The 15,291-nt window shown below is 44.5% G+C and overlaps 1 long non-coding RNA gene across 1 annotated transcript; it reads left to right on the top strand.

Moving 5' to 3' along the window:
- The first annotated feature begins 266 nt into the window (after nucleotides 1–266).
- On the top strand, nucleotides 267–14,241 carry LOC105606327 (uncharacterized). Its single transcript, XR_001435254.4, has 4 exons — nucleotides 267–963; nucleotides 1,048–1,116; nucleotides 1,206–9,127; nucleotides 11,342–14,241. It is a non-coding gene; the product is annotated as an uncharacterized LOC105606327 (long non-coding RNA).
- The last annotated feature ends 1,050 nt before the right edge of the window (nucleotides 14,242–15,291 follow it).

Here is a 15,291-nt window from a genome sequence, read left to right as displayed (position 1 = left end):
TTGCTGACGCCTGAAACTAACCCAACGCCGTTACTCAACTCAGCTACGCTCTACCGTGAAAGGAAAGGTTCAGCTATGCTCTACCGTGAAAGGAAAGGTTCAGCTATGCTCTACCGTGAAAGGAAAGGTTCAGCTATGCTCTACCGTGAAAGGAAAGGTTCAGCTATGCTCTACCGTGAAAGGAAAGGTTGAAAAAGAGACGCTGAGGTAACCAACAGCGCTGTAAAGCAACTAAACTCCCATTTTAAACGTGTCTTAAAAAAGAGAGGGGAGACGGAGAGACACAGTCTGCTGGCACCCTTTGCTCGGTTCTTCAGAGGAATCCCCTTCCCTTACAGATGCCGCTAAAGTGACAGCGCAAGCTGGGAAGTGAGCCGGATCCCCGGCGGCGCTGGTCGTAAGCAGGAGATGTGAGATACGCGGGTCCCATCCCTGGGTCGGGACGATCCCCTGGAGGAGGGCACCGCAGCCCGCTCCAGTATTCTCGCCTGGAGAATCCCACGGACAGAGGAGCCTGGTGGGCTATAGTCCACGGGATCGCAAAAGAGGTAGACATGAATGAAGCGCCTTAATGCACACACGCACACACACGCACACACACACACACACACACACAGAACGGCTTGGACAGGAAAAGCTAGTGAAAGAAGAGCACGTGTCCCTGGTGGGTGCTTGGTGCTTCTCTGCGAACAGGTACTAGGGAAACGGCAGGGCTTCACGCTCAAGGAGCAAACTGCAGCGCCAGAGCTTCCCCCGACCCGCGCGGAGAGACCGGCGGATCGCACACCTGCTCCTGCCCGGGGGCCTCTGCCAGGCCCGGCGGGCCGGCTGCAGGCTCTCAGCTCTTGGCCGCTGCTCCCAGCTCCACCCGTCCTCCGGGAAGGAGCCCCTCCCAAGGCAAGTTCAACTGGGTTCCTTGGCAGCCGAAGTCTACACGGACCCCGCAGGGAGTGGTGGAGAAAAGTGAGTTTGACATGCTTGGAAATATTTAGATCTGGGATGTAAACTGCAAGGAAAATATTTACTCTGTTTGTTTTCATACCGCAGAGATCTGGATCCAGAGAATCTTCAGAGAAGCCTGAACGGCTCCTGCCAAGACATCGATTTAACAATCTGGTCAGTGACACAGGGCATCCTGTTTGAGGAGTCTGAGTTTAAAGAGCGTGTTTCCAGGGTCCTGACGTGTCTGTCCCGTCGCTTTACAGGACTGTTTTCTTTAATCTGTGAATCTGGAGTTTGGCGTCCGCGTTTGGACAGAATCAAAATGCTTTCCTTTGATAGAAAGCAAGTGAGCAAGCACATCCTATGAGGCTGGAGAGCCTGCTCGCCAAGCCCAGGAAACGCAGAGCCACCTGACTCTTCTGAAGCCAGCTCTTCATAAAAGTCGTATGTGCTCGTGGCCCGTGGTGAAAGTCCCTTTGCATGTAGCGGCCTGGACTTCAGACACACTGCCGATGCCGCAGAGCCTGCTAATCGTACACTTGCTCAGTAGGTTTTAACCAGGAATTATGATAAAAGAGTGGAGAAGGAAATGGCAACCCACTCCAGTACTCTTGCCTGGAGAATCCCATGGAGGGAGGAGCCTGGTAGGCTACAGTCCATGGGGTCGCAAAAAGTCGGACACGACTGAGCGACTTCACTTTCACTTTCATGATAAAAGAGGGCTTCCCAGGTGGCGCTAGTGGTAAAGAACCTGCCTGCCAGTGCGTGAGATGCAAGAGAGGTGGGTTCAACCCCTGGGTGGGGCAGATCGCCTGGAGGAGGGCCTGGCACTCTAGTATTCTCGCCTGGAGAATCCCATGGACAGAGGAGCCTGGTGGGCTACAGTCCACAGGGTCGCAAAGAGTCAGACATGACTGAAGTGACTTAGCTCACTATGATAAAAGAGAAGACTTTGTAGACGTGATTGGAAAGCTTGCCTGATCCGAGGTTTTGTCTTCCGTGGAGAGATTTCATCTTGCAGGACCCAACCTGACTTTGCTAGCGTTTTCAGGTCACGTTAGTTGACAGCAGAATGGGGAAGTTGCTTGCAAACGGCACTTTTAGAAAAGTCTCAGTTACGCGCACAGCATATGTGAGGACCTACTGGGAGGAGAAACGTGCCAGAAATCAGGCTGCCATCCGAATGTTCCCTACATGAGTCTGTAAGAGATCAACTGGGCTGCCTTCCCACCTTCAGGTAACACACCAGGCAGAGGCAATTTTAACCATCTTCTCCTCTGTGATCTCTTACAGTTCCCTGTCCCACCAGCTCATTACTTCCCTGCTTCGGTAATTTCTCTTTCCATCAAGCCCCTTTGGCTGCAGGGCCAAGCCAACTCCTCTTGTCTAAATGACATGGACAGCAAGCAGCTGCTTCGCAATTGCTGGTCACAGTTGTATTTCGATTCCCTCTTGACAGCTGTGGAAGAGAGTTCCTGTTCAGAATCTTGCAACAGTCAACTAAAAGCAGAGGGCCTATCTTCCTCTCTGTGGTGATAGAGACTCATTTTCTGCTTCCTTTTCAGGACACTTAATGGCAACCCACTCCCGTATCCTTGTCCGGAAAATCTCATGGACAGAAGAGCCTGGTGGGCTGCAGTCCCTGGGGTCGCGAAGAGTTGGGCACGACTGGGCGACTAACACCTACTTACTTACCCTTTCTGTGGGTTTCCCCAGTGGCTCAAATGGTAAAGAAACTGTCGGCAATGTGGGAGACCCAGGTTCAATCCCTGGGTCAGGAAGATCCCCTGGAGAAGGGAATGGCAAGCCACTCCAGTATTCTTGCCTGGAGAATCCCATGGACAGAGGAGCCTGGTAGGGCTACAGTCCATGGGGTCGCAAAGAGTCAGACAGGACTTGGCAACCAATCCCCTTCACTTTCACCCTTTCTGAATTCCCTTTGACTATCCTCACTGTACCTGTAGTTCCAACTAAATCTGCTGTCTGCTGATGAAACTTCAAATATTTAAGATCCTTTGGTCCATTTCTCCCGGAGTCAAAAGAGAAAGTTATTACCCTTCTTACCTCGCGACAATGAAGTGAAGAAAGCCATTTAATACGCAAGCAGTTATTCTGACATAGCCCACTTTTTTCCACATTTCTTCTTAGTTGAGAATTAGTCATAAGAACATCTATAATGGGAAGAATTCAAGCATGCCAAGGAATTACATTTATTAATGAGCTAATTTGCATGAAAATGAAAATATAAATGTATTTGATTTTATCAGCTTAGAACACAGGGATAGGAAAGATGAATTATTCTAAATCCAGTTTCTTTCATTTTGGAGAAAGAAAACCAAGCTAGAGAGGTGAAATAATTTTTTGAGTCAGATAGCTAGTCTCTAGTGTAGCTCAGACTGAACCATAGGTGAACATCATTTTTGCTCACCTTCTGTTGAGCAGCTAAGTCCTACGCATGCATGCTAAGTCACTTCAGTCATGTCCAATTCTTTGTAAACCTATGGACCGTAGGCCACCGAGCTCCTCTGTCCACGAGATTCTCCAGGCAAGAATACTGGAGTGGGTTGCCTTACCCTCCTCCAGGGAATCTTCCCAACCCAGGAATCAAACCTGCGTCTCCTGCATTTCAGATGGATTCTTTATCAGTGAGCCACCAGGGAGGCGCAGGTAAGTCCTATAGTGGTTTAGTCGCTAAGCTGTGTCTGACTCTTTGGGACCCCACCGTAGCCCACTAAGCTCCTCATGGGATTTCCCAGGCAAGCATACTGAAGAGGGTTGCCATTTCTTTCTTCAAGGGATCTTCCCAGGGACTGAACCCAGGTCTTCCACACTGCAGGCAGATTCTTTACTGATTGAGCTGTATTTACACCTAATTGCCAAGGGTGACAGGACACGTATTCTGGTGTGTTTCCAGTGGGAAAAGATGTGGAATCTGGTATGTGTGTGCCATCTCCATCACCAGAGGGCACAGAATTGAGTATATTGTTCACCAAAAGCCAGCTGCACTTGGTTACACAGCGTTGCTTAGGGGTAACCATTACCGACAGTTATTGAATATTTAGCAGCAAAAGCCCTGTTAATAGAATAATATTCATAGCCAGTGACTTTAAAATCTCAAGGTGTTCAAAGCATCATAGATCAGAAGTCATTTATTTACCCAAATATATTATTGATATATTATTATAGATAGTATTGATACAGGCTTCCCTGGTGGCTCAGATGATAAAGAATCTGCCTGCAATGTAGGAGGCCTGGGTTCGATCCCTGGGTTGGGAAGATCCCCTGGAGAAGGAAAAGCCTACCGACTCCAGTATTCTTGAGGGCAGGAGGAGAAAGGGGTGATAGTTGGATGAGATGGTTGGATGGCATAATGACTCAATGGACATGAGTTTGAGCAAACTCCGGGAGATGATGAAGGACAGGGAAGCCTGGCATGCTGCAGTCCATGGGGTCACAAAGAGTCGGACACAACTTAGCGACTGGACAACAGCCACAATTGATGTACTTTTGATGATATCTGGTAATCAGACATTGTATTAAGTGCTAGACCAATGGAGATCAATAAGATACATTCTCATCCTTGAAAAGCTCTTAGTATTTAAAGGAGGCAGACATGTATACATGTAACCGAAATACAACCCTTTTTTCTATAATAAAATTATATATGTTGGGGGTTAACATATACACACGACTATATATAAAATAGGTATGCAGCAAGGACCTATTGTAAAGCTTAGGACTGTCATTGTTTGAGTTGCTAACTCATGTCCCTGATGCTGGGAAAGACTGAGGGAAGGAAGAGAAGCGGGCAATAGAGGATGGGATGGTTGGATGGCATCATCGACTCAATGAACATGAGTTTGAGCAGGTTCCAGGAGACAGTGGAGGACAGGGAAGCCTGGTGTGCTGCCGTCCGTGGGGCCACAAGGAGTTGGACATGACTTAGTAACTGAATAACAACAACGTGGTGTCTGACTCTTTCATGATCCCATGGACTGTGATCCTCCAGGCCCCTCTGTCCATGTGATTCCCGGGCAAGAGTACTAGAGTGGGTTGCACCTCCTTCTCTAGGGGGTCTTCCCGACTTAGGGGTCAGGCCTGGGTCTCGTGCACTGGCAGGGGCTTCTTTATCGCCAGGCCACCAAGGAAGCTGAAATAGCTCGGGGAGCTGTATTCAGTACCTGGTAAAAACCTGTAATGGAAAAGAGTCTATCTATGTATCTTTCTATCTGCCAACTATCTGTACCTGAATCACTTCTCTGTACACCTGAAACCAGTACAGCTTTGTAAATTAACTACACTTCAGTAGAAAATGGTTTAAAAAAGAGGATGCGTGCTGGGTGTTCTACGTTGCTTCAGTCGTGTCCGACTGTTTGTGACCCCATGGACTGCAGCCCTACCAGGCTCCTCTGTCCATGGAGTTCTCCAAGCAAGAATACTGGAGTGGGTTGCCATTCCCTTCTCCAGGGCATCTTCCTGACCCAGGGATCTAAATGGGTCTCCTGACTCTCCTGCATTAGCAGGCAGATTCTTTACCACTGGCGCTACCTGGGAAGCCCATATATATATGTAAAGATAACCTAGATAGACTATACAGAGACAAAGACAAAAATGATGAATTAATATCTAGAATCTTTTTCAATATTGGAATCCATTATAGGGCTATTAAAATTAAAAAAACTTCTTTTGATGAACTCTTGGCTCATCAATATTACTTATTTATATTATTGTATTTATGATTTATATCATTTATAAATAAAATTTCTAAGTTCTAACTCCAAGTTCCTCTGTCAAGCTCCTCTGTCCATGGGATTCTCCAGGCAAGAATACTGGAGTGGGTTGCCATTTCCTTCTACAGGGATATATATGCTATAGAGCCAGCAAAAAGGGAACTATTATGTCCTGGTCTGATAAGACAAGTAAACAAGGATGATGAGGGAAAAGTCAGCAGCAATTAACGATGCCTGTAGTACCTCATTAAATAAGGAAGTTTACGAGTAACGGGTTATCAAAATGCAAAACACACCAAATGGAAGAAGTAAAAACAAAAAGTGTTTCAAAAGGTCAGTGGTTTTTCTAGTTCAACGTCTTGGGAAAGAGATCTTGAAATCTAGAATAACATTCAAACTAAGAAAATCAGCAAAGCGCCCCCCTACCCTTCGTGGTTGCCCTTTGGATGGAACCAGTTAATGGTCAGACTCCTGTTGCTGAGCTGCTCCCCGCAGGGCCCTTGGGCCACCTCCCGCAATGCTAGGCCCCCGATGGGCCTGACAGAGGCAGACTTTCATCAGAGCCTCTCACCAGCAGTGGCTGGAACCCGTCCACTCCATGCGGATAGACAACCACAAGTATTCCGTTCTGTATATCAGGACCAGAAGGAGAAGCATGGAACGCACACAGTATGCTTTGAACCTCATAATTGTTCCTTGTAATAATAAATTTTTACATTTGAACCTGTGAGTTATCAAGGAAAAAGAAACACAAAGCCACTTTGGTTAAAGGATCGACTTAAAATAACAGGAATTATGGAGATGGAAAAATACCACTTTCTTTGTTGGCCCAAGGATTTATGTTTGGGGAAAAAATGATTCAGAGGTGAGGGCCTTTCTTGGACAGCGACAGACTGGGGAACAGTCTGAGTCCCTGATGGGGGCTGGTGTGTCAGCTCTGGTGGGGAGGGGCGGGCCAGAGACAAGGAAAGGGCTCAGACAGCTTGGTGTTTACCAAGGGAGAAATTCTGGATTCCTTTTGTAAGGAAAATTTATTATGAAATCCTCCTCAGCCTTTACTAGAGAGTGAGAACATTTGTTGTGCTTTAAACTGGAATACCAATACTGCTGAAATTGATATATCCATACAAACAACAGGTTTTTCCAGCCAACTTGTTATACTCAACGCACGCTTATCAGATTCTGAGCCTTATACAAATGAACTCCAGATGGGAGAAACAGTCAAACATTTACACGTTAGAAATCCCATGACAAAAGAATAAAGAAAAGATAGACATTTTTCCCAAAAAATTTCCAAAGAGGAGAATTGAAAAAGGTGACTGTTGGAGTTTCAATACATTTTTCAAATTTCATACATAAAAAATTACTTTATTTTGAAAGACAAACTGCCGAGTATTGAAAGGGAATTTGTCTCTCTTGTTGATGCCACATGCAAATTCATGACAAAATAATTAACTAATAGATATACTATCCAATGTTGTGGCTAATTTATATGAGCAAATATAGATAACAGACATGCAAATGAAAAATATTTACTTACGTTGGTAATTAAAAATTGTCATTAATTTAAGGTCATATTTCACCTGTTATATACTTGTAAATTGGTAAAAATATTTTGGGATGCAACTTCAGCTTCCACATACTTGTTGACTGAATGAGCTATGTTCAGAGATGTGAAATGGTGAAAAAATTGTGTTTTTCTGTTAAAGTCCTGTGTTGAATCTACTTTCTTTGTTTTTGGACAAGTCATTTTTGAGTACACAGAAGTCCAGTTTGAGCTTAAGAAACAAACCCAGCACCAACCCTTCATTGTGTGACCCTGCTTCAGGCTTCTTCTCCGGACGCCTGCCTTAGGACTTGGAAACCTGCAGTGCGGACGGTGGATGCGCTGTAATTTGTCCACCTTTTTCTTCCGTTCCTCCTTCCTTACAGTGCTGCCTTGGCCACTCCTTGGTGATAAGGAGTCAGAGAAGAGAAGTCAGGTCTTAAGAGTTATCAGCTGATGCACTGGTCCAGTGACCCACAACGGAGGCAGGTAGTTAAAACCTGGTCTTTCTGTCTCAGAGTGTTTATGGACTCTTCAGAGACGACCCATGATAGTACCCACTGACTTGGGCAGTGGCCCACCTGGGTGGCCGTGTGTGATGTCCGTCTGAAGTCCTGCTGCTCGTGGAGGTCTTCTTCCAACCTCTTACTCTTGCAGGCAAGCCACGGGATGGTCCTCTGCAGGTGGCGCCTGCCTCTCACTCTCGGCAGGGTCCATCCTGACTCACTTTCCTTCTCTGTGTTGAGCCCACTGGATTCCTTCCGTCCACCCTCTTGTCTTTCAATGTTTCAGGCGAAGGTCAGCCTCTTCGTTTTCCAAATTCCTCGCATATCTGCGTTTTCTCGCTTGACCTGAGATTGGGTGGTAAAGCAGGGGGAAAGCTGCGGGACTTTCTGACAGTTGTTCTAAGACCTTCCTTAGCCACCTTTCTAGTGCCGTCTTAGCTTTTGTTACATGAAAGAAGGTAGGTGATAGGCTGAGAGGAGCCGAATCTGGTTTTGGCTACCCCCTTCCAAGCTCACATGCAAGTGACCCAGTGTCTCTCTCTAAAAAGAGAATCATACGTGCCTCTGTCATCGTGAGACTTGCATGAGCTGAGATAGAGTGTTAGCAGGTAGGCACTCAGAAAGCCCTCTTCAAATCTTGGGAAGGACACACAGAAATGAGAGTAGGATGAGGTTAAAAGGTTGATATTTCTTGCACCTTATTCACAGTCTTCCTTTAACAATGCTCTATTACTTCCACAATTAAAAACAGACTCAAGGAAGCCGAGCGGCAGGAGACCAATATATTAGTGATGCCGGCCCGTGAACTCTAAGGACAACTCCTGAAGAGGAGGGGGCACCAGACTGAGGCTTCCGCACGACTCCTGGACAAATCTGTTTCCCCACAGATGGTGTCAAATCATCTAAAAAAGACTCTGCGCATCCCAGCTAGTGGTGCTCCCTAGCCCTCTCTGCATCCCTGGTAGCGCTCCCTTGGACTTCAGATATAAGCTCTCTGATATATGTTCACGCAGCTTCCTCCCAAGTCCATTAATGTCAAATGATATGATCTCAATAAAATACTTAAGAAATAAACCAAAGCTAATGTCCTTTGATGAAAGAGGGAGAATTACAATGTCCTAGAGTGTATTTAATGCAAACAAGAGAAGACATCTTGGCAAACCTTTCAGTGAGTTTTATCTCAGTTTATCATATGTCCTCATTATCTGAACTATAATCTGCATATATGTTGGATATGAAAGTAAACTGCTTTTGAAGGTTTGAGAATAAACTCTTCCTAAAGCATGATCACTCTTTTATTTACGGATATTTACACTAATAAAAACATTACATGCTTTATTTCAAACCAAGAAGAGAGCTAACGATAGCATTTTAAATGGATGAAGAGGTCAAAAATCTTAAAGGTATTTGTTGACTGGGTTTAGGACTAGAACCTTTACCGTGCATGCCCCAGAAACATCTAACTGATTAACCTAAGCGAATCTCCTCAAGTCTAAGTAGAATTAACTTTTGCATGTCTGCTCTTTACATGGCTTTATGCTGTTGCTTCCACTGAGAACTAGCTGACTTGCTCAATCAATAGTGTTAAAAATCTAAATGCTCATGTTTGAGGGGAAGTTTACATCTTTACAACTACATGTCTTGCTTCATGGTTACATAGGGATAATTGATTAAAAAATAAAAGCATATCGGGTGTATCAATTCAAGAATTATCATCCTTTGGGACTTCCTGGTAGTCCAGTAGTGAAGATTTCACGTGCTTCGGGGCCAAAAAACCAAAACGTAAAATAGAAGCAACAAGTTCAATAAAGATAAAACATGGTCCACATCAAAAACTCTTTAAAAAAAATTATCTTCCTTTGATCTTTTAGTATTTAAAGAAAAGAGGATAAATTTGTGGTCAATTATTTTTTAAAGGAATGTGGAGTTGGGCATAACGGCTCATTGAAGTTTGGGTTCTGTGCTGTATCAATCAACTTTGGCTAGGAAGCAACACGGGAGCTCAGCGGCGCGTAGGCACAAATATTTATTTCCCATTTGTGTGTCTGTGCGGCAGCAGGGTGCGGGGTGGGGATTCTCTGGGTGGCTGGGATCAGCTGGACTCGGGCTCTGGACACAGTCAAGTCAGTTTTGCGGTGTGTTCATCTTCAGGGGTCAGGAGACGAGACGGGAGAGTGTTCATCAAGGGGGATGGATGATCCCAAAGAGGATGAGAAAAAACAAACCATGCCTCTCAAGGCTCAGACTTGTAATGTGCATACTATCCTTTCAACTCATTATAAGTTACACATTTGTGTGCTGGAGAAATATACCCCTCCCACAGAAATTCGGCAAGAATGGAGTGACTGTTCCTGAATAACAATCTTAACATCACAAAAGCAACACGTGTATTCTACTTCCTGTTCCTACAACGATGTCATAAACACGTCAATCTAATCACTAAATTCTCTCGTTATTTTTTCCACTTTGGTATTTCTCCCACCTCTCCAATTGCTCCAGCCCTTGTTATGTGTCTAACACGCCTCCCCTAAATTATTACGGTGGGTTCCTTCCCTGTATTTCACACACCGTAGCTGTTCCTCCTATGACACTGTCATTGTTCAGCTTTTAACAGAAAATTTGGTCATGTTGTTGTTGTTCAGTCACTAAGTTGTGTCCGACCCTGAGACCCCGTGGCCTGCAGCACGCCAGGCTTCCCTGTCCTTCCCCATCTCCTGGAGCTTGCTCAAACTCATGTCCATCGAGTTGCTGATGCCATCCAACCGTCTCATCCTCTGCCACCCACTTCTCCTCCTGCAGTCAATCTTTCCCAGTGTCAGGGTCTTTTCCAATGAGTCGGCTCTTCAAATGAGGTGGCTAAAGTATTGGAGCTTCAGCATCAGTCCTTCTGATGAAGACTCAGGGTTGATTTCCTTTAGAATGGACTGGTTGGATCTCCTTTCAGTCCAGGGGACTCTCAAGAGTCTTCTCCAGCACCACCATTTGAGAGCATTAGTACTTCGGTGCTCAGCCTTTTTGATTTTCACATCTGTACATGACTACTGTAGTATTACTCCTCCCCTTATAATTCAATGAGCCCGCCATCGTGACAGGTGGGCAGATTTTTTTTAACATGGAATGAATGACTCTGTCCCTCTAATTTGCTCCTCTCCCGTCACCCCTTTCCTGGAGGATGGACAGTTATTGCCATGGCTTTTGTTCCCGACAAAATTTTGATGACTCTTGGAAGAGTCTCCCATGGGCAAGTTTAATAATCAGAAGGACAGACATAAGAGGTTAACAAGTCTGGCAAGAAATCTGGATTTGCATCCTCCAAAGCCCACACAGAATATTTTCACTCCCGATCATCTGATCCCAGATTGAGTCTCTGGGTTTGGGTACCATGTGTGCGTGTATCAGCTTCTGGGGCCTTTTTAATCAGCTTGCAATAGCATAGGATCATATCAGTAGCTTCCCTGGGCCAGATTCAGTGGGCCTGTTGGCCCCTTCGTGCTTAAAAAAAAGATGGTTTGGAGTCAGGGGTGTTTCTGTGACAACTTTGCTCATTAATTAACGCCTGTGCGGAACAATGAGAGCCATTTGGGAGATTTGACCTCCTGTTTCATTCCTTCCTACAGTGTGAATTTCTGCCAGGAGTGATTAGATTTCTCCTTGTTCTCCCAACCAAGATGCTGGAGAGTGATGGATCTACTTGAAGAAAAGGACCACATGGAGGCCTGGGGAGTGGGAACAAAGCATGCAATATGGACCAACAAAGGCAAGTCTAATACTTTATTTTACTCTGGAAACGTGCACAAGTAGGGGCATTGTGACCCTTTAGCTATGTTTCTATCCTTTATTTTAAAAATTATTTTACTATTCTTATTGTTATCTTATTGTTTATTTTTATTTTTTGGCCATTATTGCCCAGCATGTAGGATCTTAGGTCCCCAGCCAAGGATGGAACTCAAACCCTTGCATTAGCAATGCAGAATCTTAAGCCCTGAACCATCAGGGAAATTCCTAGCTATATTTTTTATTTAAAAAAAGTGAAAGTGAATATGTTAGTTGCTCAGTCATGTCTAACTCTGCAACTCCATGGACTATAGCTGCCAGGCTCCTCCACCCATGGAATTCTCCAGGAAAGAATACTGGAGTGGGTTGCCATTTGCTTCTCCAAGGAATCTTCCTGACCCAGGCATCAAACCCAGGTACTCTGCATTGCAGGCAGATTCTTTAGCATCTGAGCCACCAGGGAAGCCCAGATACATTTTTAGATAGCCTATATTCCCTGGCAGGTCAAAGTATAGCCTATGAGTTTGACCTGATGAAAGTGAAGGAAAATCAGTCATTAGGAAAGAGTCAGAGAAAGAGGAGGGCTCGGTAACCTCGGGGATGACTGCCCAGAACTCCACAGTCATCTTCTCTATGAAACCCCAAGAGTAACCTTCACCCTTGGCAACTAAAGCTAAACTGGAAAACAGTTGGAAACTGGTGATTCCCCTGGACGTAGAGGAGGGAGTCCTTTGGCTTCATGTCCACTCAATGCCCTGTGAGGTGTGACGGCCGATGACATCAGTGGCATGTGTGGGCGGAGGAGCTGGACAGACAGTTTCAAAGATAGGGAATTCCATCCTGCGCTTGGAGGAACATTTCTCATTGCTGTTTATTCCTCATAGAGAGAATCAAAGAGGAACATTTGTTTTTCTCCTTGTAACAAAAGTGCCTTTAATTCTGTGAAGCACATGGATGAGGTGTTCCCTGGTGGGTTGGTGGTAAAGAATTGACCTGACGTGGGTCTGATCTCTGATCCGGGAAGATCCCGTGTGCTGCTGGGGAGCAGCCAAGCCCGTGCGCCACACCTAGGGAGCCCGTGCGTTACAGCCAGGAGCTACTGAGCACACACACGCCAGAGCCTGTGTCCCACAACCAGAGAAGCAAATTCGAGGAGAAACCCATGCACCGCAATGAAGCGCAGGCACTGGAGAAAACCCAGCACAGCAAGGAAAAAAACAAAAAAAAAACAAAAAAACACAGCCCGAAACAAATAAATACAACTTGTACAAAAGAATATGCACGAAAAGGGAAATACTTTACTGCCTGGACATCGGTTCTTGTCAGCGTGATAAAGTGTAGATACGATTGCCAAATAACCTTGCTGAAGCACCAGTCTTTCTTGTTGACATTAGGCTTTCTGGTGGACCATCAACTTGTGTGACCTCAGAAACAAGGTCACAAAATGTGCCAAACTTGGTGGAGAAAAACTTGTGTCTTGAAATTTAAGAGCAGTTTTTATTCCCTCTGGTCGTCTCTCTGAAATTCTGTGAGCAGGACTTACCTAGTTTGATTCTTCATTACTTGGAAGTGCTGAATCATTTTTCTTGGAAGTGACCAGATGGAAAAAATTAAAAATGTTTTAGAAGAGCTATTAATGCTGGGTGGATTTTTTTCTAGAAGCTTTTTTATTTTTATTTAGATTTCGATCAGGCACATTTATGAGATTAATATTTGCTTATCCAATGTGATAAAATTTGCTTTGGTTGGAATTTTAAGCCATAGGGAAATGCGTTGATCGGCTAGATTCTCGTTCAGATGGTCGTCTTTGCCTCCTTTGAGCATTCAGAAGACAACAAAATGAAAAATTTTCACTATAGTTTTGCTTCAAATGGCACAAATTATTGTGTTTAAAAATGTGAACACAAGGAAGCAATGGTTTGTCTCCAGAATCTTTTCATAGAGGACATTTAGTCCCTTTGCTTTTGCCCTAATGGATGTTCCTTGGTAAAGAACAAGACCAAGAGTATAGTGGGGAACTCGCAAAGGTTTTTGTTTTGTATTTTTTTTAAAACAAACTAGATTTCAGTGGGCGGTAGAAAGATAAATTCTACAGACAAAAATAATGAATAAAGCCAAATAAATTAATTTCCTTCTTCATGTTTTATAGTCCTATGCCATCAACAGTTAGAGATGAAGTGTTGAAATCCTCAAAATTGCCACAAGTGGGAGAGCATTTTGTAAGATTTTCACGGTGCAGACACAAATACTGTAGAGAGGATAGAGGAAGAACAAGGCTCTTAACTCCACGGAGGCACCAAATGATTGGATGCCCAGTGAATGCGAGGTACTGCCTTTGCCAGAAACAGTGCCCCCAGGAGTTGGTGAGTCCCTCTCCCAGTTTTACAAGGCAGAGGCTGAGGCATAGAAAGAAACGAGAAGAGTTTGGGTAAAGCATACCTGGGTAGACATCAGCAGCAGCTTCGTGTTCAAAAGGTTTCTAAATCTTTCCAAACATTTGTTTTCTCCTTTCTTAATTTCTAAAAGGGCTTCCCTTTCACAGTGTAGATACAATTGACAAATAACCACACCAAAATACTAGTCTTTCTTATTGACGTCAGTGACTGGCTGACTTGGTCACAAAAAGCTAGAGACATTGCGTAGCTATTTTGATCATGCTTTCTGGTGGACCATCGACTTGTGTGACCTCAGGATAAGGTCATAAACTGTGCCAAACTTGGTGGAGACAAACTTGTGTCTCAGGGATAAACAATCTGCCTGCAATGCAGGAGATGTGGGATCGATCCCTGGGTCAGGAAGATCGCCTGGAGAAGGCAGCCCACTCCAGGATTCTCTTACCTGGAGAATTACATGGACAGAGGAACCTGGCATGCTACAGCCAGTCCATGGGGTTGCAAAGAGTTGGACATGACCCAGCAACTAAACAACAAACAACGGTATTGCTTAGGATGAAAATGAGAAACAAACTGTCCTTTTAATCAGAAAACCAAGGTAAAGAAAGAAGTGACAATGGTAAAGAAATCAGCAATTATTTCTGTCCTATAGTTACTTCCTGACATTTCCTTCTAAGCAGTACGTTTAATGAAAACACCAAAGCCGTGATGCAAGGTCTCCTGGTTCTGAATCCTTGAGTTTCTCCAGTTTCCAATTCCTTATGGCAATGAAATTTCTTATCTTCTATTTACAATGGAATTCTTACTCCGATACTGCCCTTGTGACTGTAGTAGCTGATGATTGATTATGCAGACAATTTCTACTGGTACAGAGCCAAGCAAATAAAAAATGCAATAAGGTTGTTATTATTATCAAGTATAAATTCACACGTGTTCTGTACATGGAGAGGACCAAAAGGCGTCAAGAGAACTAATTGTCAAAAGGAATCAGCTCAGCCAGAGGACTGTCCATTTACCGAGTATCATACACAGCAATGTTTGGCCCTTAATGAAATCCTCAGCATCCTCAGATATACAGTGTCAATAGCCCCAGTTTTCAGTTTTTAAATGATAATTTATAAGGATTTATACATTCTACTTACTTTTTTGTAATTGTTGTTCAGTTGCTAAGTCATGTCCAACTCCTTGCAACTCCATCAACTTGCAGCTCACCAGGCTTCCCTGTCCTTCACTATCACCTAGAATTTGCTCAAACTCACGTCCATTGAGTCAGTGATGCCATCCAACCATCTCATCGTCTGTCTTCCCCTTCTCCCCCTGTCCTCAATCTTTTCCAGCATCGGGGTCTTTTCCAATGAGTCAGCTCTTCACATCAGGTGGCCCAAGTACTGGAGCTTCAC

The sequence above is a fragment of the Ovis aries genome, chromosome 11, assembly GCF_016772045.2.
Source record: "Ovis aries strain OAR_USU_Benz2616 breed Rambouillet chromosome 11, ARS-UI_Ramb_v3.0, whole genome shotgun sequence".
Classification (NCBI taxonomy): Eukaryota; Metazoa; Chordata; class Mammalia; order Artiodactyla; family Bovidae; genus Ovis; species Ovis aries.
The sequence above is the reverse complement of the archived record's forward strand: the minus strand, read 5'-3'. Positions and strand labels throughout refer to the sequence as shown.